Here is a 25,206-nt window from a genome sequence, read left to right as displayed (position 1 = left end):
AAGTTATTTTTTATTTAGTTATTGTCTCGTTTTAGTCAGAAAAAAAAGGTCCTTGACGATAACTGTGACGAACATTTTTCGTCAATAAAATTAACACCGGTTCCAACCAAGGAGGTAATTGATCACATTTTTATCGTCTTTGGTATGACCCGGCCGGGGTTTGAACTCACAACCAACCGATCTCAGGCCGGAGACTCTAACCACTAGGCCACTGAGTAGGATCTGTCAGTGCCTGATTTTCGCCCCGCAGGGTGGAGCCACCTTTTCGCTTACCTGATACCCATTTCCTCCTGACAGCTGAAAGGGGAACTGCAATTTGGGGGGAATTTTGGCCACCGTTCACTGTCCTTGTGAGAGACATGACACATTTTTCTGTATGCTAATTTGTAATAATCGGCTCGTTCTAGGTAGGCTGACCATATTCTGAAATCCCAAAAAGAGGACACATATAGGCGTGCCAAGGCAGGCAGCACGCCAAGACCGGGAGTAGGTGAAAATTTGCCAATGATACTCGAACTTGCTTTATAAATAATATATTTCTTTAAATAAAGCATTTGTTTTCCTCTGTTGACTGCTGTGTTGGCGTTAGGGATTTTTAAAATGGGGTCCCAGGGACCCCATGAAGTCAGAAAAATGGGGTCCCACAGTAAATTTTTGGGGTCCCACTTTTTTGTAAGCGTTTTGAAAACAAATCAATCAATCAATCAATCAATCAATGTTTATTTATATAGCCCCAAATCACAAATGTCTCAAAGGACTGCACAAATCATTACGACTACAACATCCTCGGAAGATAATGATAAACGTATTCATTATCTTGTTGTATCTTACATTCTATATCGTGTTTTGGAAAAAGGTTGTCATAAACGTTACTTAATTCATTAAAAAATAAAAATAAAAAAATAAAACAAATGTGTATACATAAGTAAATGTATTCAGTTCTAAACATTAATTCACTTTCTTCTTCATGGATCTAAACTTTACCGCTGCTGGTAGTTTTTTCTATGTTTTTATTTCATAAGTTGTTGGTGTATTTATTTCAGTATAAAAGTGTAAAAAGTGTTTTGCTTCGGTCATGAAATGATGATAATGGTGTGCCAGGACATACATACATTTTATATTTAGCGCTTAAATCTCTGGAGTCTACATCAACTTCACATAACAACATTGATTTTGATTCAATATTATGTTTTGAGCAATGACAGTTTGAAAGAAAAAAAACAGCTTTGTTTTATTAGTCAACATTGCAACTTTTTATAAATTACATTTCACCTTTAAGCTTTTTTATTTCACTTTTGTTATGTTTTAGTTTATTTTAATAGTATTTTTAGAATGTGCCCTGGGCCTTTAAAGGCCTACTGAAATGAGATGTTCTTATTTATTTCAGTAGGCCTTTAACAGCTAGCCTGTCTCCATCCTCGAACAATGTGGATCCAGCGGGAGATAAAAGTGAAGTTTCAATGGACTCACGGATACTAAAATAACTCATTTACTGGAGTTAAAAATGTTGACTTTACACTCACCTTAGTGTTTACCAAGAAGTCTATTTCCTCTTCCTGGCAAAACTCAAACCAACACTTCTCGTCAATAGCGTCACTTCCCTAACTCCCCCGGAGGTCCCGCCCCCCAGCCAAAGCCATTGGCTAACACCCCGTAGCCAGCCGCTACAATATTTACAGCTAGAATTCACATACATATATATATATATATATATATATATATATATATATATATATATATATATATATATACACAGGAACCTAACCCTGGACCTACATTGAAAATACACGCAACCCTAATTAAAAATGCCGGACATTTGACGCATTTAAAAAAACCCGCCCGGGGAAAAGAGGACGTATGGTCAGCCTAGTTCTAGGTAGCTAGAAATGCAGCTAATGGGAGCTTTCTATTCTGTCTCTAAATCACTTTGAAAATGCATCCAAAAACCATCTATACTACTTAATTTACCTTGCGTAACCTGTATAATAACCAAGCTTTAGCGACATTTTTATTGTAAGAGTGAACACTGAGGAACTGTTTATCTAGCGTAGTAACACATGGCCTAGCATATTTAGGCGTTAGCCATAAGCTAGCTACGGCAAGAGATAAGTTAGCTTCTTGTGTCAGCGGCTGAATGCCTTTTGAGTTTGTAATGCACAACACAATGCCAAAAACCTGAAAAAACATGAACAATCATATTAAAGTATCTGTAAAGTACTAGCCCACATTTCATGTTTTTTTTGTACACAGCTAGCGCGACAGCATATCTACTGTATTTGTACTAATATGCATAGTGTGCTGCGTGGATCATGATCAATATTGTAATGATTCACTCGATAAACAGTTGTACGTTTGGTCAAGCTGGCCGGGGACCTTTCCAGTTAGTTTTGGGTTAAGCAGTCCATTTATGTTTGTATATCTTGGCTCCAAATTACACATTTACATGCCAACTTTGGTTTCCGTCGGCTCCAAGGTTTTAACCTCTGTTTGTGCTCACTTCTATAAGCAGCAGTTAATCCTCCGTATGTTCAGCTTCAAAAATATAAGGATGTGAGTCCTCATTTGTCCAAAAATTGACATCTTTGTTGTCTGTTACGAAGTCTGCCATTAGTAAAAACACACATTTGTTTCCGGAAGAAGAAACACTTATTTGTTGCCGGAAGTCTGAAGTGTGTTGCTATGAAAACGGAACTAAATGCATTAAGAAATAAGTTTTGGTAATGATTAAAATGATCAAAAACGGCAAATATTGTACTTATTACATATTGTTTTGAATGTGTATGTTTTATTATAGTATATATATACTTACCGTGTGTACATAAAATGTTTATGGAAGACTTTGCGGGCTACAATGGTAACTCTCATTAGCCATATTTTGCAAATGTGTTTTTATCATCATTACACAAAAAAACCCCAAAAAAACATTTTGTTCTTGTCTTTCGTAATCATTGTAAATAATGGGCAAAATTCACAAAAAAGTGCTGTCCCCATTTAAACTCTCCAGTCCTTTCACTCGGCGCCAGTAGATTCCTGATATTTCACTTTCCAGTCTTGTTCATCTCCTCCATTCTGGCACCACTCACGCTCCTTGTTCCTATGGCTCTGATCCGGCGCTGCTGTGTAGTGATTACTTATCTCACTCCACACTTTTTTGTGTGTGACTTCCGGTTTCTCCACACCTGTTGTGCACGTACTTAGTTGTTTTTCTCACTCCTTTTTAAATGCGCTTTTTTTTGTTATTATTCTTTTTGGTATTGTCTCTGCGTTAGGGTCCTACTCCGGCGAAGGCCGATCGTGACAACCTTGATTGATTAAATTAATTAGTATGAATTTTTCTAATTTCAATTTGGTTATTGGAAATGATTCCATTGCAACTCACAAAACGAGGATTATGAAAAGCTCCACAAAGAGCAACAGTTTACTCAAAACATGGACAATGGAGAAAGCTGTTTTGTGTCTGAACTCTGCATATAAAGAAGCTGCAAAAAACGCTTAATGATACTCGTAACTCCAGGATTTTGTTAAAGCATGAGGAATAATAATGAGGAAGTCCTGTGTTTTTTTTTATTTTAGCGCTGTTATGAGGCAGACTGTTTTGTCATGTTCAGGTTGGCAATGAAGTTTACCAAAACCCAAAACCAGTGAAGTTGGCACGTTGTTTAATTCGTAAATAAAAACAGAATGCAATGATTTGCAAATTATTTTCAACTTATATTCAATTGAATAGACGATTTGGCTTTGCATAGTAGCGTTTTAACTTGCACTTACATATGTAGTGACAAACTGTAGTTACTGTCAGTGTTTTTCTGAAATGTTCCTCAGTCCATGTGGTGATATCCTTTACACACTAATGTCTGGTTTTTGATGCAGTAACGCCTGAGGGATCGAATGTTGATTTTCAGCCTTTCTGCTTACGTGCAGTGATTTCTCCAGATTCTCTTAACCTTTTGATGATATTAAGGACTATGAACGGTGGAATCCATGAAATCCTTGCAATAGCGGGTTGAGAAATGTTGTTCTTAAACAATTTGCTCAGGCATTTCTTGACAAAATGGTAACCCTCGTCCCATCCTTGTTTGTGAATGACTGAGCATTTCATGGAAGCTGCTTTTATACCCAATCATTGCACCAACCTGTTCCCAATTAGCGTGTTCACCTGTGAGATGTTCCGAATAAGTGTTTGTACACCGAGGCGACGGATGCTTCTGTTTCATCTCAACTTTGCTAAAAATAAATTCTAGATTATAATTCAGGCATCTCTGCTATAGTCAGATAGATTGATAGATAGATATGCCGAACATGCTCCTCTGTTAGTAAACCAGCGATGACGCGACGTGATGACAATGGAGGGGCGAGGGACCGGTACATTTTAGAGGCGGTATAGTACCGAATATTATTCATTAGTATCAAGGTACTCTACTAATACCGATATACTGTACAACCCTTCAGTTTTACTGCGTACTCCGCAGTTTCAGCTGTGTTTACTGCCCTCAACCTCCTATTGCAGTGGTTCTCAAACTTTTATTTGTCATCCCCCACTTTGGACAAGGGGGAGTTTTCAAGCCCCACCTGCCCCCAGCGCCCCAACAAGAACGCTAATGCCAAGCTTAACATTTTTAAATTTATTGAACATCAAGTAACATTCAAGTTGTAAACATTCAAACTCAATAACATAAAATAACATCAAGTTCAATAATAAATAAAATAACTGTGCAACTGTGGTATAACTTGCATCAAGTTCAATAATAAATAAAATAACTACTCTGCCAGTTTTCTTTGAAAGAAATCAAGTGGCTTATTGACGTGATTGGGGTGTGTGGTCTCGAGGTGTCTCTTTAATTTGTTGGGTCGCATGCTGTCTGCTGCTAGCGGTTTTAGACACAGAACACACAGGGGTCTCACCTCTGCCCCCACCACCGTTGCCGTGAATCCAAGAGCAAGATACCCTTCTTCATATTTTCTTTTTGGTTGATTAAGCCCGTCAGATTTTTGGTTCTCTGTAGGCGCTGGCTCTGGCTCGACGACCTTTGAGGTGCTAGTCACAAATTTATCCATTTTGTGTAATTGTGATCCACACATTAGCCTGCTACCCGTGAAAGATTGTTCCACCTAGCCCCGCCCCCATTAGTTACTGTTGCTATGCAGAGGTGGGTAGTAACGCGCTACATTTACTCCGTTACATTTACTTGAGTAACTTTTGGGATAAATTGTACTTTTACGAGTAGTTTTTATGCAACATACTTTTACTTGAGTATATTTATAGAGAGGAAACGCTACTTTTACTCCGTTCCATTTATCTACATTCAGCTCGCTACTCGCTACTTTTTTTTATCGATCTATTAATGTTTGTTTTGGTTAATGACAGCTTCAAAGTAGAATCTACGCATGCCTGCGTTTCACCAGTCACATGGAGTCACTGGTGACGTTGGACCAATCAAACAGAGCCAGGCGGTCACATGACCCGATTTATACAAGTTGAAAAACGTATTGGGGTGTTACCATTTAGTGGTCAATTGTACGGAATATGTACTGTACTGTGCAATCTAATAATAAAAGTTTAAATTAATCAATAAAAAGTGTAAAGGTAAAAAGGCACTTTTTATTTCAACCGTACTTCTCGTCAAAAACCTAAAGACTGATCGCACAGTTCCTGTCTTCACAATAAAAGTGCCGCTCCCTCGCCCTTGCGCTAACAAAATAAGAGTCTGCGAAAGCCAGCGCAAACAAGCTAGCAAACTACGGAGACTGCCGCCAATGTATTTCTTGTAAAGTGTATAAAAACAAATATGGAAGCTGGGCAGATAAGATGCCAAAAACCAACTACTTTCATGTGGTATTAGACAGAAAAGAGGAACTTTTTTCTCCTCCATTTGAAAACGTGGACGTCTGAGTCCAATCATTGCAAGTCATCAGAATCAGGTAATACACCAACTTATATTCTTGTCTTCATGAAATATAGGAATCTATATGTTAAACATGCTTGTATATTCATTAAAACACCTTCAACATGTGAATAAAAACGGCAAAATGAATAAATATAAATGATATACTGTATATATAAATATATGTATATATATATATATATATATATATATATATATATATATATATATATATATATATATATATATGATTTGTGTGTGTATGTATGATATGTGTGTGTATAAATGATATGTGTGTATGTATGTATATATGAGGTAGATCACCTCGACTTGGTAATTTACTAAGTAATTGATAAACGTTGAAAAACTTATTGGGGTGTTACCATTTAGTGGTCAATTGTACGTAATATGTACTGTACTTTAAAATCTACTAATACAAGTTTTAATCAATCAATCAAATCAATGAATGCCTACTGAGGCTATGGTGCTGTTAAGTTATTGTGGCTCAATGTGCCATTTTATTTTAATGTACTATTATTTAATATATATTATTGTTTTAGTTGCTTAAGAGATATTCCTGGCTCTGAATTTGCTCATTGCTATTTTTATGTTTTTGTGCATTATTTGTTGCCGTAATCAGGTTAATCATCAGTTACTCAGTACTTGAGTAGTTTTTTCACAACATACTTTTTACTTTTACTCAAGTAAATATTTGGGTGACTACTCCTTACTTTTATTTGAGTAATAAATCTCTAAAGTAACAGTAGTCTTACTTGAATACAATTTCTATCTACTCTACCCACCTCTGTTGCTATGTCTGTCAAACTTTCGCTCCTACCTAGAAATTTAAGGCCTAGAGGAAACATAAGTAATTAACATTTATTTATACAGCGGATTTCACACACAGAATCACAAAGTGATGATTTACAGTGTGTATAGAAAATGAAAGCATGGTAAAAAAAAAAATCTAAGAATATAATAAAAAAAAAAAATTAAAGAGAAATTTCCTCCCGTTCCTCACGCCCCACCTGTCATGTCTCTATTCCCCACCCAATACTTTGAGAAATGCTGTCCTATTGGATAATAGTTACAGTGGCAAAGTTTTTGTAGGATTCGGTTTTTGATTAAAATGTTCACAGAAAACTTAAACAGGTTTTAAAGGGGAACATTATCACCAAACCTATGCAAGCGTCAATATATACCTTGATGTTGCAGAAAAAAGACCATGTATTTTTTTAACCGATTTCCGAACTCTAAATGGGTGAATTTTGGCAAATTAAACGCTTTTCTGTTTATCGCTCTTTTAGCGATGACGTCAGAACGTGACGTAACCGAGGTAACACACCCGCCATTTTCATTTTCACATTACAAACACCGGGTCTCAGCTCTGTTATTTTCCGGTTTTTAGACTATTTTTTGGAACCTTGGAGACATCATGCCTCGTCAGTGTGTTGTCGGAGGCTGTAACAACATTAACAGGGAGGGATTCAAGTTGCACCACTGGCAAGAAATCTGCCGCCAGACCCCCATTGAATTTGCCAGAGTGTCTTCACATTTGACCGGCGATGCTAAGACAGTCATGGCACAGAGATGTATGGATAACCTGCAGATGCATTTGCAACGATTAAGTCAACGAAATCACAAAGGTGAGTTTTGTTGATGTTGTTGACTTATGTGCTAATCATATTTGGTCATGGCATGACTGCCAGCTAATCGATGCTAACATGCTACGCTAATTGATGCTAACATGCTATTTACGCTAGCTGTATGTACATTTGAAACTAGATACCCACATTTAATGCGAAACAAACACTTACCAATCGACAGATTTAAGTTGCGCCAGTGTCACAAGTTGCGAAAGTCCTCATCGTTTTGTCTGCACATTTTACCGGCGATGCTAATAAGGCAGCCATGCTATGGGCCACTTCATTAGGTACACCCATGCTATGGCCGAATAGCTTCAATTTCTTCTTCAAATTTCATTTTCGCTATCTGCCTCCATACTCCGACCATCTGTTTCAATACATGCGTAATCTGTTGAATCGCTTAAACCGCTGAAATACGAGTCTGAATCCGAGCCAATATCGCTATATCTTGCTGTGGTAACCGCCATGTTGTTTGTATTGGCAGCCCTGTATGACGTCACAGGGAAATGGACAGTCGCGTCGCAAATAGGGAAAATCAAGAACTTTAAAGCTTTTTTTAGGGATATTCCGGGAGGTGTAAAATTTTGAAAAAAACTTCGAAAAATAAAACAATCCACTGGGAACTGATTTTTATTGTTTTTAACCCTTTTAAAATTGTGATAATGTTCCCCTTTAAGCCAACATTTGCCCTCAACAAACTAGTCAGTTTGCCCGCATTTCATCCGGCTAAATAGAGTGTCATAACCACATAACCACAACACCAGGGGGAGCTCCACAAACCACGTTAAACATAGATTCCGATCTAACAAAGGTCTTAACTCATTCTCTTTCTATGCCACATCAATGTGGAATGCACTCCCAACAGGTATAAAAGTAAGTTCATCTCTATATTCCTTCAAAACCGCTCTAAAACAACACCTTCAGGCAACTTCAACACTTTACTAATACCCTCCTCCATTCACATCCCATCTAACCGGATTATAAATAACTCAAATGTACTTCTTATGTATATACTTGTTCTTATGCTATCTGAACTCACTATGTTCTCTGCTGGCTCTACATATCCTACTAAATAAGACCTACACTGTTTCAATGTCCACATTTCTCTGTTGATCAACCAAAGCTCCTCATCCCACCCCCCCGATTGTAAATAATGTAAATAATTCAATGTACATACTATGATGATTAACTTGTGTGATGACTGTATTATGTTAATATTAGATATTTGTACCATGAATTGATTAACGTGGACCCCGACTTAAACAAGTTGAAAAACTTATTCGAGTTTTACCATTTAGTGGTCAATTGTACGGAATATGTACAGAACTGTGCAATATACTAATAAAAGTATCAATCAATCAATCAATCAATCAATCAGTCAGAATAAATAACATAACATGTTGATGATCTGTATCTTCACTTTTATTAATGGCAATGGCTGCACAATAGCCACTATGGAGCCAAATAGATTTTCGATAAAAATGTATTGACGCGGTTATTGGACAATTTAGTCTTCATCGGACATTTTTGAACGGATCACCAAAACCGAGGTACCACCCTCGTTATGCATAATGATCCACCTAATCACGGCCTGCCTTACTGTATAAAGGCAGCACCACTCAAAGCCCTTGTAAGGGCACTTTTTTGTCACCTAGTGAATTGAATGGAGTTATAACATGGCGTGGTCGCATGACACCAGCAATGTAAACTTTCCTTCATCGCCCCAGGAGGTCAAAATGCTTTTTGTGCCATACGCCCCTTGACATGCAGATGCTACAGTAACACAGGGAGGAAATCATGCCCAAACATGACCTGCGACCCCGCATGTCAGGTGATCCGCCATCGCCCCTTTTGAAATAGACTCTCCAATTCTATAAATTACCGGATTTTCCCACCGCGTGCTTACATTCTCCGCCGCGGAGCCCGTGGTCAACTTATAATGATTGCACAGTTGCCGAAAACCGTCCCCTTTGGGTTCAGAGAGGTCAAAGGGCTCACACCGGGGTCAGTGGCTGTCTTTATGTCTCTTCCCACCAAAGGCTTTGTGATGAATAGCGAGCCCCCAGGAAACAAAAGCTTTCAGCAAAGACTAGCAACGTGGCTCAATACATCAGCATTGCCACTCACTGACACCCTCCTTGGTCAAAAAAAAAAAAAAAAAAAGACACTTTCTAACTGAGATAATACGGGACGGACGGCGGGGGAGCAGTAGGAGGGGCTACATCTACAAAGACGTAAGCAAATATAAGACGTGTCACAAAGTAGGAGCTTATTTGCATTGGAAACAAGAGAAAAAGTGAATTGTCGTATTTTTTGGACTATAAGTCGCAGTTTTTTTCATAGTTTGGCCCGGGGGTGTGACATATACTCTGTAGCGACTTATGTGTGAAATTATCAACACATTACCGTAAAATATCAAATAACATTATTTATCTCATTCGCGGAAGAGACGAAGAAAATGTCAGCAATCGTCACACACACGTCAGCCAATAAGTATTTGGCTGGGGAGGGTCATGGCAGAAGTGCATTGTGGGTCATGGAATGCTAACAGCTATATGCTATATGCTACTACCGTAGCTATTAAAATGGATCATTTCATCGTTAGAGGTAACTTATAAAAACTGAGAAGGGCTGAACAAAAATGGCACCGAAAAGGAAATCATGTACTGCAGATTACAAACTGGACGTAGTGAAATATGCAGCAGAAAACAAAAAGAGGCTGCGGCGCATACCTTTGGAGTTGGCAAAAATGATGCCACAAGACACATATCCCACATGTCTCGTTTTGTAAAAATAAATCTGATATGGTCATCAAGTTTAACCATATTATTTGCCTGTAAAATGCATTTTAAACTTTTGAAAAAAAAATCATAAATATATTCAATAAATTAAAATACATCCACATCGAGAGGAGCCAAATGAGCCAAATTATCAACACATTACTGTAAAATATCAAATAACATTTTTTATCTCATTTGCGGAAGAGACAAAGAAAATGTCATCAACTGTCACACACATGTCAGCCAATAAGCATTCGGCGGGGGAGGGTCATGGCAGAAGTGCACTGTGGGTCATGGAATGCTAACGGCTATATGCTATATGCTACTGCCGTAGTTATTCAAATGGATCATTTCATCGTTGGCGGTAACTTATAAAAACTGAGAAGGGCTGAACAAAAATGGCACCGAAAAGGAAATCATGTACTACAGATTACAAGCTGGACGTAGTGAAATATGCAGCAGAAAACGACAAGAGGAAGCGGCGCATACCTTGGGAGTTGGCAGAGTTGTTTAGAAGCGACATCGAAGAAGAAGATTTCATCGGATTTATCGATTAGGAGTGACAGATTGATTGGTAAACGTATAGCATGTTCTATATCAGGGGTAGGGAACCTACTGTATGGCTCTCGAGCCAGATGTGGCTCTTTTGATGACTGCATCTGGCTCTCAGACAAATATTAGCTGACATTGCTTAACACGATAAGTAATGAATAATTCCGCTGGTAATCACAGTTTTGATCGATTGATTGAGGGATTGAAACTTTTATTAGTAGATTGCACAGTACAGTACATATTCCGAACAATTGACCACTAAATGGTAACACCCGAATAGGTTTTTCAACTTGTTTACGTCGGGGTCCACGTAAATCAATTCATGGTACGTGTTAGAAACAACGTGGAAAATATAAAAACATGCTCATGCATTTTAATCCGTCCATCCGTTTTCTACCCCACCAGTTCAAGAAGTCGCATTAAGAAGTATTTTATTTATTATTGGTTAGCTTCAGAATAAAAATGTTATTAAAAAGAATAAAATACTTATTATACTCTAAAAATGTTGGTCTTACTTAAAAATGCACGCATTTAGTTGTATTCAGTGTTAAAAAATATTATCGCATTTTTTGGAGTATAAGTCGCACCTGCCGAAAATGCATAATAAAGAAGGAAAAAAGCATATATAAGTCGCACTGGAGTATAAATCGTATTTTCTAGGGAAATGTATTTGATAAAACCCAACACCAAGAATAGGCATTTGAAAGGCAATTTAAAACAAATAAAGAATAGTGAACAACAGGCTGAATAAGTGTACGTTATATGAGGCATAAATAAACAACTGAGAAAGTGCCTGGTATGTTAACGTAACTTATTATGGTAAGAGTCATTCAAATAACTATAACATATAGAACATGCTATACCTTTACCAAACAATCTGTCACTCCTAATTGCTAATTTCAATGAAATCTTATACGTTTAGTCTTTTACGTGAATGAGCTAAATAATATTATTTGATATCTTACGGTAATGTGTTAATAATTCCACACATAAGTCGCTCCTGAGTATAATTCGCACCCCCGGCCAAACTATGAAAAAAACTGTGACATATAGTCCAAAAAACATTGTATATGGCTCTCACAGAAATACATTTTTAAATATTTGGCTTTCATGGCTCTCTCAGCCAAAAAGGTTCCCGACCCCTGTTCTATATGTTATAGTTATTTGAATGACTCTTACCGTAATATGTTACATTAACATACCAGGCACCTTCTCAGTTGGTTATTTATGTGTCATATAACGTACACTTATTCAGCCTGTTGTTCACTATTCTTTATTTATTTTAAATTGCCTTTCAAATGTCTATTCTTCGTGTTGGGTTTTATCAAATAAATTTCCCCCAAAAATGTGATTTATACTCCAGTGCGACTTATATAAATTTGTTTCCTTCTTTATTATGCATTTTCGGCGGGTGCGACTTATACTCCGGAGCGACTTATACTCCGAAAAATACGGTACATTGTGGCGCTAATCCGTTAAGAGACATAAAAACAAACAACGATATTTTAAAATTAAATTCTAAAATGATCCAGTGAAGGGATTCTAAAATGTGTTCATGTTTTTTAGTGGCAGTGAAAAGGCGAGCAGCAGCATTTTCGACTGACTGCAGTCGAGCGATTGAGGCCTGCTTCATTTCAACGTAGAGGGAGTTACAGTCGTCCAAACGTGATGAAATAAAAGCATGGATTACCCACTCAAAGTCGTTAAAAGATAAAACTGATTGATTTTTTGATAAAAGTCTTGATGATAAAAACTAGATCGTACAGCGGAGTTAATCTAAAAACTATCTAAAAGCCTATTTATTTTGAACAAGGTTAAATACAGTTTCCCGTATAACACAATGAGAATACCATATTGCTCAATTATTCTACCTGAGTCTAATTATTGTGCAGAAATATCAGGGAATACATATCAAAGCAACATAATGACTTTATTTCTTTTACAGAAAAGAGCAATTTGTATTATTTTTAAAGTAGGATATAGAGACCACACAAATCCACTCTTCATTAGTCAGGATTAATGACACTAAAAGACATTGTAGAATTGCATACTCTATTATTGATGTTCAATATTAGAAATAAAAGCATTAGGAAAGTTTTTCGTGTTCACGTCTGAAGATGAGAATCTGAGAAGGGCGTAGTTTGAAACAAATGTGCTTGTCTGTAGCTGGTATGAAAGCATGGAATTCTCTAAGGAGAGACTTTAAAAAGTTGCACAAATATTTTTGAATTTAAAAATAGTCCAACAAAGAGATAACTGGCATCATGGCAAACTGATTTTTGATTTTAGGTTTTGATTGGAGGTATCATTGTGAAAATGCTTAAAAAATATTAAAAAGGATGTTGAAGTTTGGGTGTTAGTGGAAGGGACAGTGATAAAATCATCTAAAATATGTTTTATTAAAAAAGGTGGCAGATAAATAATAGAATGTTTTTCTTCCATCTGCTCCTTTCTGATCGTGGAAATGTATAAGAAAGAAAAAAAACAAAACAATGAAAATGTGAAGTGTACGTGGCTTGTATATATTTTATTTTTATGAAAGGAATACAAAGAAATGATGATGATGATGATGAATCCAATTTAAAAGCAATGTTGAACTTAAAAAACAAGATTTGTGACTATTGGTTTTAAATAAAGCATCAGGAGGTTCCGGGTCACTGGGGGGAGCATTCCTGTTTTATTTTTGAGTCAAATAAAAATTATTTCCTTCTTGTTCTCCCCAGAACTTAAGACAGTTAACTGCCAACCATGCTTTTATGTCCTCCAGACAATTTTAAAGTGATTTTAAACTCGTATCACTTTTCTTTTTTTAAAGGAACATAGATTTCCGTGTCATCCGCAAAAAGATGATATGATATATTATATATATATATTTTTAAATGTTTTAAATGGGCTGCATGTACACTGAAAACAGGATTGTTCCTACGATTGAACCCTGAGGGACACCACAGGACAAAAGAGCATAGGCCATACTTACCAACCTTGAGACCTCCGATTTCGGGAGGTGGGGGGCGTGGTCGGGGGTGGGACGGAGGCGTGGTTTAGGGGCGTGGTCGGGGCAGGGGCGTGGTTAAGAGGGGAGGAATATATTTACAGCCAATTCACCAACTCGAGTATTTCATATACATATATATATATATATATATATATATATGTATATATATATATATATATATATATATATGTATATGAAATATTTGACTTTCAGTGAATTCTAGCTCTATATATTTATTTTATTATATATATAAATAAAATAAATAGTTGAATTTCAGACGGCACCTATCAAATACACAGTAATAAAAACACAGTTCTACTAACTGTACTGTGCTTGCTGGTTACAAAAAAAAAAAAAAAACACTTACCTTTCACTATTTGAGTAACGTCACTTCTGAGTTTCCAGAAGATGGCGCCAGTATGTGCTTTGCCCTGCCATCTCTCGCTGTCACTCTGTTCGTTTTGTGTTGTTTGCGTCTATTTTCGTCTCTGTCAGCTCACTGCTTGTGTATGAACGCCAAACACTGTTGGATCTTTGCCCCTCTCCCACTGATATGATCAACTTCGACGTTGGTTTTTTGACGTCCCAGTCAGCTTTTTCACCTGCCTTCCTTTCCCGCCTCGTGGCTCCTCTCCTCCGCTACCTGCAGGCTGTGTGTCGGGCCCCACCTGGATTAGCTGTGCCCTTGGACGTGCCGGCAAGATTTTTGACAAACAAAACGTTTATCCTGAAGGATTTCTTCACTTCCCGCGGACTTGACTTCCTCTGTGTGACGGAAACATGGCTGAGAGCCGGTGAGTTCGCCCCTCTTAATGAACTTCTGCCTCCGGAATGTTCCTAATTTAATTCTCTGCGGTCGTCCGGTCGAAAAGAATGTGGATTAGCAGTCGTTTTTAAAAATGACTTTAAATGCCGTCAGATCCGCCTGCAATCCTTCTTTTCAAGCTTCAAACTGTGCATGTTTGAGCTGGTGGGGGCGTGGCCTCCAGCTCTGGCTAAATTTCGGGAGGTTTTCGGGAGAACATTTCTTCCGGGAGGTTTTCGGGAGAGGTGCTGAATTTCGGGAGTCTCCCGGAAAATCCGAGGGGGTTGGCAAGTAGGGCATTGGCCAAAAGTTAAACAAAAATGATGCGAGAAGACACGTATCCCACACGTCTTGTTTTGTAAAAATACATCTGATAAGGTCATCAAGTTTAACCATATTATTTGCCTTCAAAATGCATTTTAGACTTTTGAAAAAAATCATAAATATATTCAATAAATTAAAATATATCCACATCGAGAGGAGCCAGATGAGGTGGGTTGGGCATCTGGTCAGGATGCCATCCGAAGAACTCCCTGAGGAGGTGGGACCCGGGACATGTTGGGAAGCTGGACGAAGTGGCTGGGGAGAGGAAAGTCTGGGCTGCTCTGCTTAGGCTGCTGCCCCCGCGACCCGACCTCGGATAAGCGGAAGAAAATGGCTGCATGGACATTTTTGAATAATTCCAATTTAAAAAAAATATACAAAAAGTGTGACATATTTGTTAATTATTAGTGAAATTTAACAGCAGTAACAATGGGTCCTGTGAGAATCCTGCATGCGAGTGAAAGATTAAGGAGAGGGGCTGGTTAATGTATACAGTACTAGCTGCAGTGTAAAATGAAATAAAACGACCAGCTTGTGGCATGTGTGAGCAGATAATACTGCATCATCTCATTCTCTTTCAAACATATCCGGTCTGCACATTAAGGTAACGCCATTCTTCACGCATTTTTCACTCACACTTTAAGTGAGTGTTGAGGCTTTAACTAATCCAGAGCCCCCAGAGCTGCATTGCAAATGTCATAAAGATCATTATTTAAAAGGAACAATTTTATCATCCATCCATCCATCCATTTTCTACTGCTTATTCCTTTTGGGGTCACGGGGGGAGCTGGTGCCTATCCGAGCTACAATCGGGCGGGAGGCGGGGTACACCCTGGACAAGTCGCCAACTCATCGCAGGGTCAACGATTTTCTCATCTATGATAAAAAGATTATGATGATCACTTATGTTTATTAAGGCTGAGCAAACGATATGTAACCATTTTCCAAACTATATCTATAGGGAGCCAGAACACTGCCAGTAAGTTTTGGTATTGGAAAACATTTTTTTTGTTAATTGTTGAATAAGAAAAGAAAACACACTGTTTTTCAGTGCCAATCTTTAGATTTTTTTTTAACCCTTTTTTGTTTTTTTAATGTAACCGGTTTTTACATTCTTCTTTTCCTTATTGCATACAAAATCCCCGCCCACGAAAAAAATCAGTCAAAACTGAAACAAAGTCAGTGAATCTAAAAAACAAAAAGTTGGAAAAAAATCAGAAATAATTAATTTTTTTTTTTTTTTTTTCCCATCCATCCGTCCATCCATTTCCTACCGCTTATTCCCTTTGGGGTCGCGCGGGGCGCTGGTGCCTATCTCAGCTACAATCGGGCGGAAGGCGGAGTACACCCTGGACAAGTCGCCAGCTCATCGCAGGGCCAACGATTTTATCATTTATGATAAAAAGATTATGATGATCATTTATGTTTTTTAAGGCTGAGCAAACCATATATAACCATTTTTCAAACTATAACTATAGGGAGCCAGAACGCTGCCAGTAAGTTTTGGTATTGGAAAAAACTTTTTTTTTTTTTTGTTAATTGATGAATAAAAAAATAAAAAAGAAACTGTTTTTCAGTGCCAATCTTCAGATTTGTTTTAACAGTTTTTTGTTGTTGTTTTTTAATGTAACATTTTGATTGATTGATTGAAAATTTTATTAGTAGATTGCAGAGTTCAGTACATATTCCGTACAATAGACCACTAAATGGTAACACCTAAATAAGTTTTTAACTTGTTTAATCAACGTTAATCAATTATTGGTAACAGGTTTTTACGTTCTTCTTTTCCTGTTTTAACCCAAAATCCCCATCCATGAAAAAACAGTGCCGGAAAGTCAAAACTGAAAAAAAGTCAGTGAATCTAAAAAAATAAAAAGTTGAAAAAAAATTTGAAACACCTAATATTAGAACTGTGTAGAAAATATGATGATTAGCATTTAAAAACAGATCATAATACAAAAAAACTCCACAAAAAAGAGTTGTTTTAATAACTGTGTTTTTTTTTCTGTTGTGTTTTTTTAATTCAATACAACTTTTTTCTACATTGACCAAGACTTAGTGTTCTGGTTTCATATGCACCCTTGATTGATAGCAGTGCCGGAAATGTGACTCATCAAACTATCTTGACAGTGCAAACTTTCTAAGTGTGACTTTGAGTTACTTCATTTTGACAAAGTTTCGCATTTCTATTCTTTTGTTGTTGAGTCTGTTCCATGTCAAACTGTACGGGCGGCCAAATAAGCCGGCTGGGCTTTGTTCCCGTCTTCTCTCTTGTAATGTGTTGCAGATTCCAGAGGTTGAAACTAGCTGGGAGATTTTAAGCAAATGGCATCTGGTTAAAGGTCAGATTCGGGGGGGACGGGGGTTTCCCCCATTAGGTGAAAGGTTGAATAACTCCAAGGAGACTAGTGACCAAGGTCTTTAAAACCTTACTTCAATCCATCCTACCAGTGTTTTTAAATATAACTACTGTTTCATCTCTCTAGTATTTGATCACAGCTGGTGGTTACTTTTAACGTATGTTATGTGAACTTTTATTTACAACCTAACAATTGAAATGACGCAGGCTGTCTAGGAGATGCTGTTTAATGTGCCTTTAAAAATAAATGGGGGGGAAAAAAAGTTTGCTTTGCATAAAATCTAAAGTGTGTAAAACGGAACATGCAGTTTCCAAGTCACACCTGGAGGGTTCTGAGTGAGCTGAAGGGAAATTAGTAGAATAACCGATTGATTCTAACCAGATGATTGCTTCAGTTGGACACCAGAGAGTTTTCATTAAGGGCCTCTAATTTAAAAACCACCCTTTGCATTCCTTGCCATAGATCGGCTGCTCCCAGGTCCTAAAAACACCCCCAGTTTTGGCCCCTTACAAAAGTAACATGCTAAGAAGTGTACGACGATGGAACTTCAACAGTACTTTGATTTTGTCATTCATAGTCATTATATGTTACTATACTTTATATGATGTACTTTACTAAACACTTAATCCATATGCAGAAGGCTTTATAGAGCTGGAAATTAAGGTTTAAAGCCATCATGACACATTCTTTTAAATAATACCTTGAATTACAGTGAACGGCTTGACTTTTGAATTACACTTTAAACTAAACTGGCTTTTGTCATTGGTCGCATTCAGTGTTGGATTGTAACGCGCTGCATCTACTCTAATACATTTATTTTTTATTATTTTTCTGGATAAATCTTTTTTGTCTGAGTAGTTTTAATACATCATACTTTTTTACTTTGACTTGGGTGTTTTTTTCAAAATGTTTCTTTTACTCCAGGGGTTGGGAACTTTTTTGGCTGAGAGAGCCATAAAAGCCAAATATTTTAAAATGTATTTCCCTGAGAGCCATATAATATTTTTTAACACTGAACACAACTAAATGCATGCATTTTTAAGTAAGACCAACATTTTTAGAGTATAATAGGTATCTTATTCGTTTTAACAACATGTTTATTCTGATGCTAACCAATACTAAATTAAATTATTCTTCCCATTTATGCAACTTCTTGAACAGGTGCGATAGAAAACGATGGATGCATGAGAATGTTTTATAAATTGAACATTATTTTTAACACTGTGATTACCAGTGTATTTATTATTCATTTATCGTGTTAAGCAATGTCAACTAAGATTTATCTGAAAGCCAGATGCAGTCATCAAAAGAGCCACATCTGGCTCTAGAGCCAGAGGTTCCCTACCCCTGTTTTACTCCGTTTCATTGACATGCATTCCGATCCCTACATGTATTTTAATCTATGGATTCTAGTAGGCAATTAAATACGGAGTTTCCCCCAGATTGTCAAAATACTTGCAGCGTGGGGGCGTGGCCAGGGGTGTGGTTAATTTAACAACATCATATAAAATGCATAATAGTCGCTGATGCGTATATTTTTTTTTGGAAAAGCATAAACAAATAATACATACCTTATTTCCTTGAATTGCTGCAGGGCATATAGTATGCACCTGCCTTGAATTACTGCCGGATGAAACTCGCTTCGCAAAATAGTTAGCGCATGCTTAGTATTACCGCCGAGTCAAACTTGTGACGTGATGAGTGACACTTCCCCTGTCATCATTTCCAAAATGGAGGAGGCTGATTTCATCCATCCATCCATCCATTTTCTACCGCTTATTCCCTTTCGGGGTCGCGGGGGGCGCTGCCGCCTATCTCAGCTACAATCGGGCGGAAGGCGGGGTACACCCTGGACAAGTCGCCACCTCATCGCAGGGCCAACACAGATAGACAATGCCGGTAATTTGAAATCGCAGGAAGGGAAGAAGATTAAGAGCTATTCAGTATGATTTAAGGTCCAAGCTTACATCAAACTCCAATTTTTACTGCATGCCTTTGGTAAGTGCCGTAGTGAGAAGAGGTTTTAAAATAGTTAGCGCATGCTTACTTTTACCGCAAGCCTTTGGTAAGCGCAGGAGTGAGAAGAGGTTTTAAAATTATTAGCGCCCCGGCGGCAATTTAAGGAAATACATATACATTTAATTGCAAATCTGTGTGGTTAGTCATGAGTATTACATGTGTTCTCTAATATTGTTTCATTAAATTGAATAGACTGCAAAGACAAGATATTTAATGTTCGAACTGAGGAACAATTTTTTTTTTTGCAATAATTATTAACTTAGAATTTAATGGCAGCAACACATTGCAAACAAGTTGGCACAGGGTTATTTTTACCACTGTGTTTCATGGCCTTTCCTTTTAACAACACTCAGTAAACGTTTGGGAACTGAGGAAACAAATTTATGTTTGGTGCGCCTGCCACGTTCCAGCGCCTCGTGGACTGGGTGCTGCGACCCCACGCTGCATACGCGGCTGCCTACCTGGATGACGTCATCATCCAGAGTAGCAGCTGGGAAGATCACCTGCGGCGGATGGGGCTCACCTCCAACCCAGCGAAGTGCGCGGTTGGCCAGAGGGAGGTACAGTATCTGGGGTACCACTTTGGGGGGGGGGGGGTAGGTGCGACCGCAGATCGACTAAACGGCGGCGGTCGCAGCCTGTCCACCCCCCAAGACGAAAAAAGAGGTGAGGCGGTTTTTGGGTATGGCCGGGTACTACCGACGGTTTACTCCCTGGTTCGCGGACCTGACCAGCCCACTGACTGACCTCACCCAAAAGGGTGCGCCAGAGCTGGTCCAGTGGACGGAGCAGCGCCAGCGGGTGTTTGAACAGGTAAAATCTGCACTCAGCGAGGAGCCGGTGCTGCGCATGCCTGACTTCACCATCCCTTTCTGTCTGCAGGCGGACACGTGAGTGCGGGGGCTGGGGGTGGTGCTGTCCCAGCGGGTGGAGGGTATCGACCGCCCCATCCTGTACATCAGCCGGAAACTCTCGGACCGGGAGGCGAGGTACAGTACGGTGGAGAGAGAGTGCCTCGCCATCCGGTGGACGGTCGGGGCCCTCTGGTATTACCTGATGGGGCGCCCCTTCGGTCTCTGCTCGAACCACAAACCGCTCCAGTGGCTCCACCGCATGAAGGATACCAACGCACCGATCACCCGGTGGTACCTTGCGTTGCAACTCTACAGCTTCCGGGTGGTCCATCGGCCGGGTACGCAGATGACCGTGGCCGACTTCCTCTCTCAGCCCTCTACGGAGGGGAAAGGGGGGGAAGTGGTCGCGGCCGGACGGCTGCCCGGCCTCAAACTGGCGGTAGAGGCATGTGGAAGGGGCGTGGTCGACGTGTCCCCTGCGGGCGGGGCATGTGCAGGAGCCGGCTGTGAAGCAATGACAGGAGCGCCGGAGACCATGAGGAGAGACAGAAACCCGGGAGGAGAGAGGCTCGCAAATCAAACTATTAACTAAACATTGCTGAAAAGCAAAGAAATGAGCGAAAATAAAAGAATATTGTATCATTTGACAGCTGAGGTCCAGTGAGTTATTCAGCCGGCACGAGAAAGTGCTACAGTGACATGTATCATCAACATAACCATATGCTTAACATATCAGCTTTACAGTGTGTAAATGTTGCCTTCAGGACGTGCACTTGATCAAACATGACAGTGATCAGCGTGGCTAAGTGGTGGTCATTTGGCTTCTCTCACACCAAAGTAGTGCCTTTAGCCTGATTTCCGCAGTTAAGTATAAACTGTGACTTTTCGAGGGGTCTTAAAATAAGCCGCCGGCCCGTCATGGATGACGGTGTTTGTAAACATGCGAGGGGAACAGGCGTGCCGTGTGCCGCAGCTAATGATGTTGTTGGAAAAAAAGGACGGGAGCATGATGGGCGGCGCCGTGCTGCTCTTTTACTCTCTCTTGGCTGCCGGGTCATGTGTGATTAAGAGTCCTGCTGAGGAACCTTTTCCTGGAGGAGACTTTGTCCCATCCCACTAATCTGGGGAGAGGCCACCAATGTATAAAGAAACATTTAGCAGGAGTTTTATCACTCTCATGGTCCCAGAGGATCCATCACAGGTGTGCTGGTCCATTCAGTATCAACATTGTCGCTTTTATTGCTGGAGTGACTCACATGTCGCGTAGATTCACCTTTCATCTTCCTTTTCAACTTGGGTTTATCTGTTTGTATCAAAATGTGTTTTTCTTTCAAAAAGACTGCGAGGGGGGTATTGTAAAACACAACCATGTTCAAATTTTGTATTCATACTATTTCATTCTAATTTGTTCTTTTTTAAATTATCATTGGGAACATTGTATTGTAAAGATAGCAAACAAGTTTTACTCGCATTCGATCAACATATTATTCAAAATTTTCACACACACACACACACACACATATATATATATATACATATATATATATATATCCATCCATCCATCCATCCATCATCTTCCGCTTATCCGAGGTCGGGTCGCGGGGGCAACAGCCTAAGCAGGGAAACCCAGACTTCCCTTTCCCCAGCCACTTCGTCTAGCTCTTCCCGGGGGATCCCGAGGTGTTCCCAGGCCAGCCGGGAGACATAGTCTTCCCAACGTGTCCTGGGTCTTCCCCGTGGCATCCTACCGGTTGGACGTGCCCTAAACACCTCCCTAGGGAGGCGTAAGGGTGGCATCCTGACCAGATGCCCGAACCACCTCATCTGGCTCCTCTCGATGTGAAGGAGCAGCGGCTTTACTTTGAGTTCCTCTCGGATGGCAGAGCTTCTCACCCGATCTCTAAGGGAGAGCCCCGCCACACGGCGGAGGAAACTCATTTCGGCCACTTGTACCCGTGATCTTATCCTTTCGGTCATGACCCAAAGCTCATGACCATAGGTGAGGATGGGAACGTAGATCGACCGGTAAATTGAGAGCTTTGCCTTCCGGCTCAGCTCCTTCTTCACCACAACGGATCGGTACAACGTCCGCATTACTGAAGACGCCGCACCGATCCGCCTGTCGATCTCACGATCCACTCTTCCCTCACTCGTGAACAAGACTCCTAGGTACTTGAACTCCTCCACTTGGGGCAGGGCCTCCTCCCCAACCCGGAGATGGCATTACACCCTTTTCCGGGCGAGAACCATGGACTCGGACTTGGAGGTGCTGATTCTCATTCCGGTCGCTTCACACTCAACTGCGAACCGATCCAGCGAGAGCTGAAGATCCCGGTCAGATGAAGCCATCAGGACCACATCATCTGCAAAAAGCAGAGACCTAATCCTGCGGTTACCAAACCGGAACCCCTCAACGCCTTGACTGCGCCTAGAAATTCTGTCCATAAAAGTTATGAACAGAATCGGTGACAAAGGACAGCCTTGGCGGAGTCCAACCCTCACTGGAAATGTGTTCGACTTACTGCCGGCAATGCGGACCAAGCTCTGGCACTGATTGTACAGGGAACGGACCGCCACAATAAGACAGTCCGATACCCCATATTCTCTGAGCACTCCCCACAGGACTTCCCGAGGGACACGGTCGAATGCCTTCTCCAAGTCCACAAAGCACATGTAGACTGGTTGGGCAAACTCCCATGCACCCTCAAGAACCCTGCCGAGAGTATAGAGCTGGTCCACAGTTCCACGACCAGGACGAAAACCACACTGTTCCTCCTGAATCCGAGGTTCGACTATCCGACGTAGTCTCCTCTCCAGTACACCTGAATAAACCTTACCGGGAAGGCTGAGGAGTGTGATCCCACGATAGTTGGAACACACCCTCCGGTCCCCCTTCTTAAAGAGAGGAACCACCACCCCGGTCTGCCAATCCAGAGGTACCGCCCCCGATGTCCACGCGATGCTGCAAAGTCTTGTCAACCAAGACAGCCCCACAGCATCCAGAGCCTTAAGGAACTCTGGGCGGATCTCGTCCACCCCTGGGTCCTTGCCACCGAGGAGCTTTTTAACTACCTCAGCGACCTCAGCCCCAGAAATAGGAGAGTCCACCACAGATTCCCCAGGCACTGCTTCCTCATAGGAAGACGTGTTGGTGGGATTGAGGAGGTCTTCGAAGTATTCCTTCCACCTATCCACAACATCCGCAGTTGAGGTCAGCAGAACACCATCCCCACCATACACGGTGTTGATAGTGCACTGCTTCCCCTTCCTGAGGCGGCGGACGGTGGTCCAGAATCGCTTCGAAGCCGTCCGGAAGTCGTTTTCCATGGCTTCCCCGAACTCCTCCCATGTCCGAGTTTTTGCCTCCGCGACCGCTGAAGCTGCACACCGCTTGGCCTGTCGGTACCTGTCCATATGTGTATATATATATATATATATATATATATATATATATATATATATATATATATATATATATATATATATATATATATGTATAATTGTGTATGTATTGTCAGAGTTTGTTGTTGACAAACCCCAAGATGCAGAGAAGGAGGCAGGCATTGAGTGAGAAAACATGATTTGATTAAAATAATAAAACAAGAAAAAACAAAAGGGTACTAACAAAATGCACGCACGAGGCGGGTAACAAACTAAAAGAGCTAGCATGGGAGCTGGAAGATAAAGAGCCTAGCATGGACGCTGGCAGATAGCGAGCAGGAAACAGAAGTCGTTACTTGTAATATGAAAACAAACTGGAAGCAGGGAACAAAAAAAAAGTAAGCTACAAACAGCTAACGAATATAGCTTACCGCTACGCTGCAATTACAAGACCAGTAAGAACGACAAACAGAACTGACATTGGCACGACACGACAGGAGCGACAGGTAGTAACGATATTAATCCAGCACAGACTGGATGGGAAGGCAGGTTAAAATAGGAGTGGGCTGATTGACACCAGGTGTGGCCAGGTGAGGAGAAACAGCGCCCAGGAAGAAACACAGGAAACAGACAAAATAAGAGCGCTGACAGGAAATATTACACACACACACAGAGGAAACAAAGACAATGTATGTATATATATATATATATATATATATATATATATATATATATATATATATATATATATATATATATATATATATATATATATATACATATATATATATATATATATATATATATATATGTATACATATACATGTTAGGTTCGTCCCTGACAGTTTGGTTATGTTTTAGTTTCTATAAATATATATATATATATATATATATATATATATATATATATACCTGCAGTCATGTGCAGGTGTGTGGATCGCGCACCAGGACACAATTAAATCATCTCTTCACACTGTATAAAAGGGGAGAAGGAGGAGAGATCGGGGCGGAAGGAGTAGGAAAGCCGTCATCAGCGACCGAGAAGCAAGAGAGAGCAAGACACGAGAGAAGGAGACTGGGCCGACTAAAGAGCGGACCGGAGAGCGAGAGACAGAGAGCGAGACACGGAGGCGCGAGCAGTGGGAGCGACAACGGCACAAAAGATTGCCTTTATTGAAAAATAAAGGCAATCCTTCCTGGGTGGTCAGTGGAACCCGGGCGACGACGGCAGTGGTTGTTCACAGTGTTGAATCGAAATTTGATTCTGATTCGACATTGTTATATTACACAGTGTCCCCTCGGTGGTGGTTTTAGGAAATTATTTCAGTTAGAAACGCCCCCCATTTTCTATTGGCTGTCAATTTCACCTGATGAAGGTCAAAGGTCAGAGCAACCATCTTGTTTTTCAATTTTGGTGTGAGACAATGTGCTCTAACAAACATTTCCCTCTGAAGCTTTGCATCATTGTTGTTGTTGAGCCTTGAAGAAGCTTTGTTTGTAATAGTATGCAATATATTACATTTGTGCAAGTTCATTGATGGCCTATACTTGTGACAATATATAAGCTAACGCTAAAGGTAAACATTTCAGTCTCAATGCAACATAACT

This window comes from Nerophis ophidion, linkage group LG03, assembly GCF_033978795.1.
Source record: "Nerophis ophidion isolate RoL-2023_Sa linkage group LG03, RoL_Noph_v1.0, whole genome shotgun sequence".
Taxonomy (NCBI): Eukaryota; Metazoa; Chordata; class Actinopteri; order Syngnathiformes; family Syngnathidae; genus Nerophis; species Nerophis ophidion.
The sequence above is the reverse complement of the archived record's forward strand: the minus strand, read 5'-3'. Positions refer to the sequence as shown.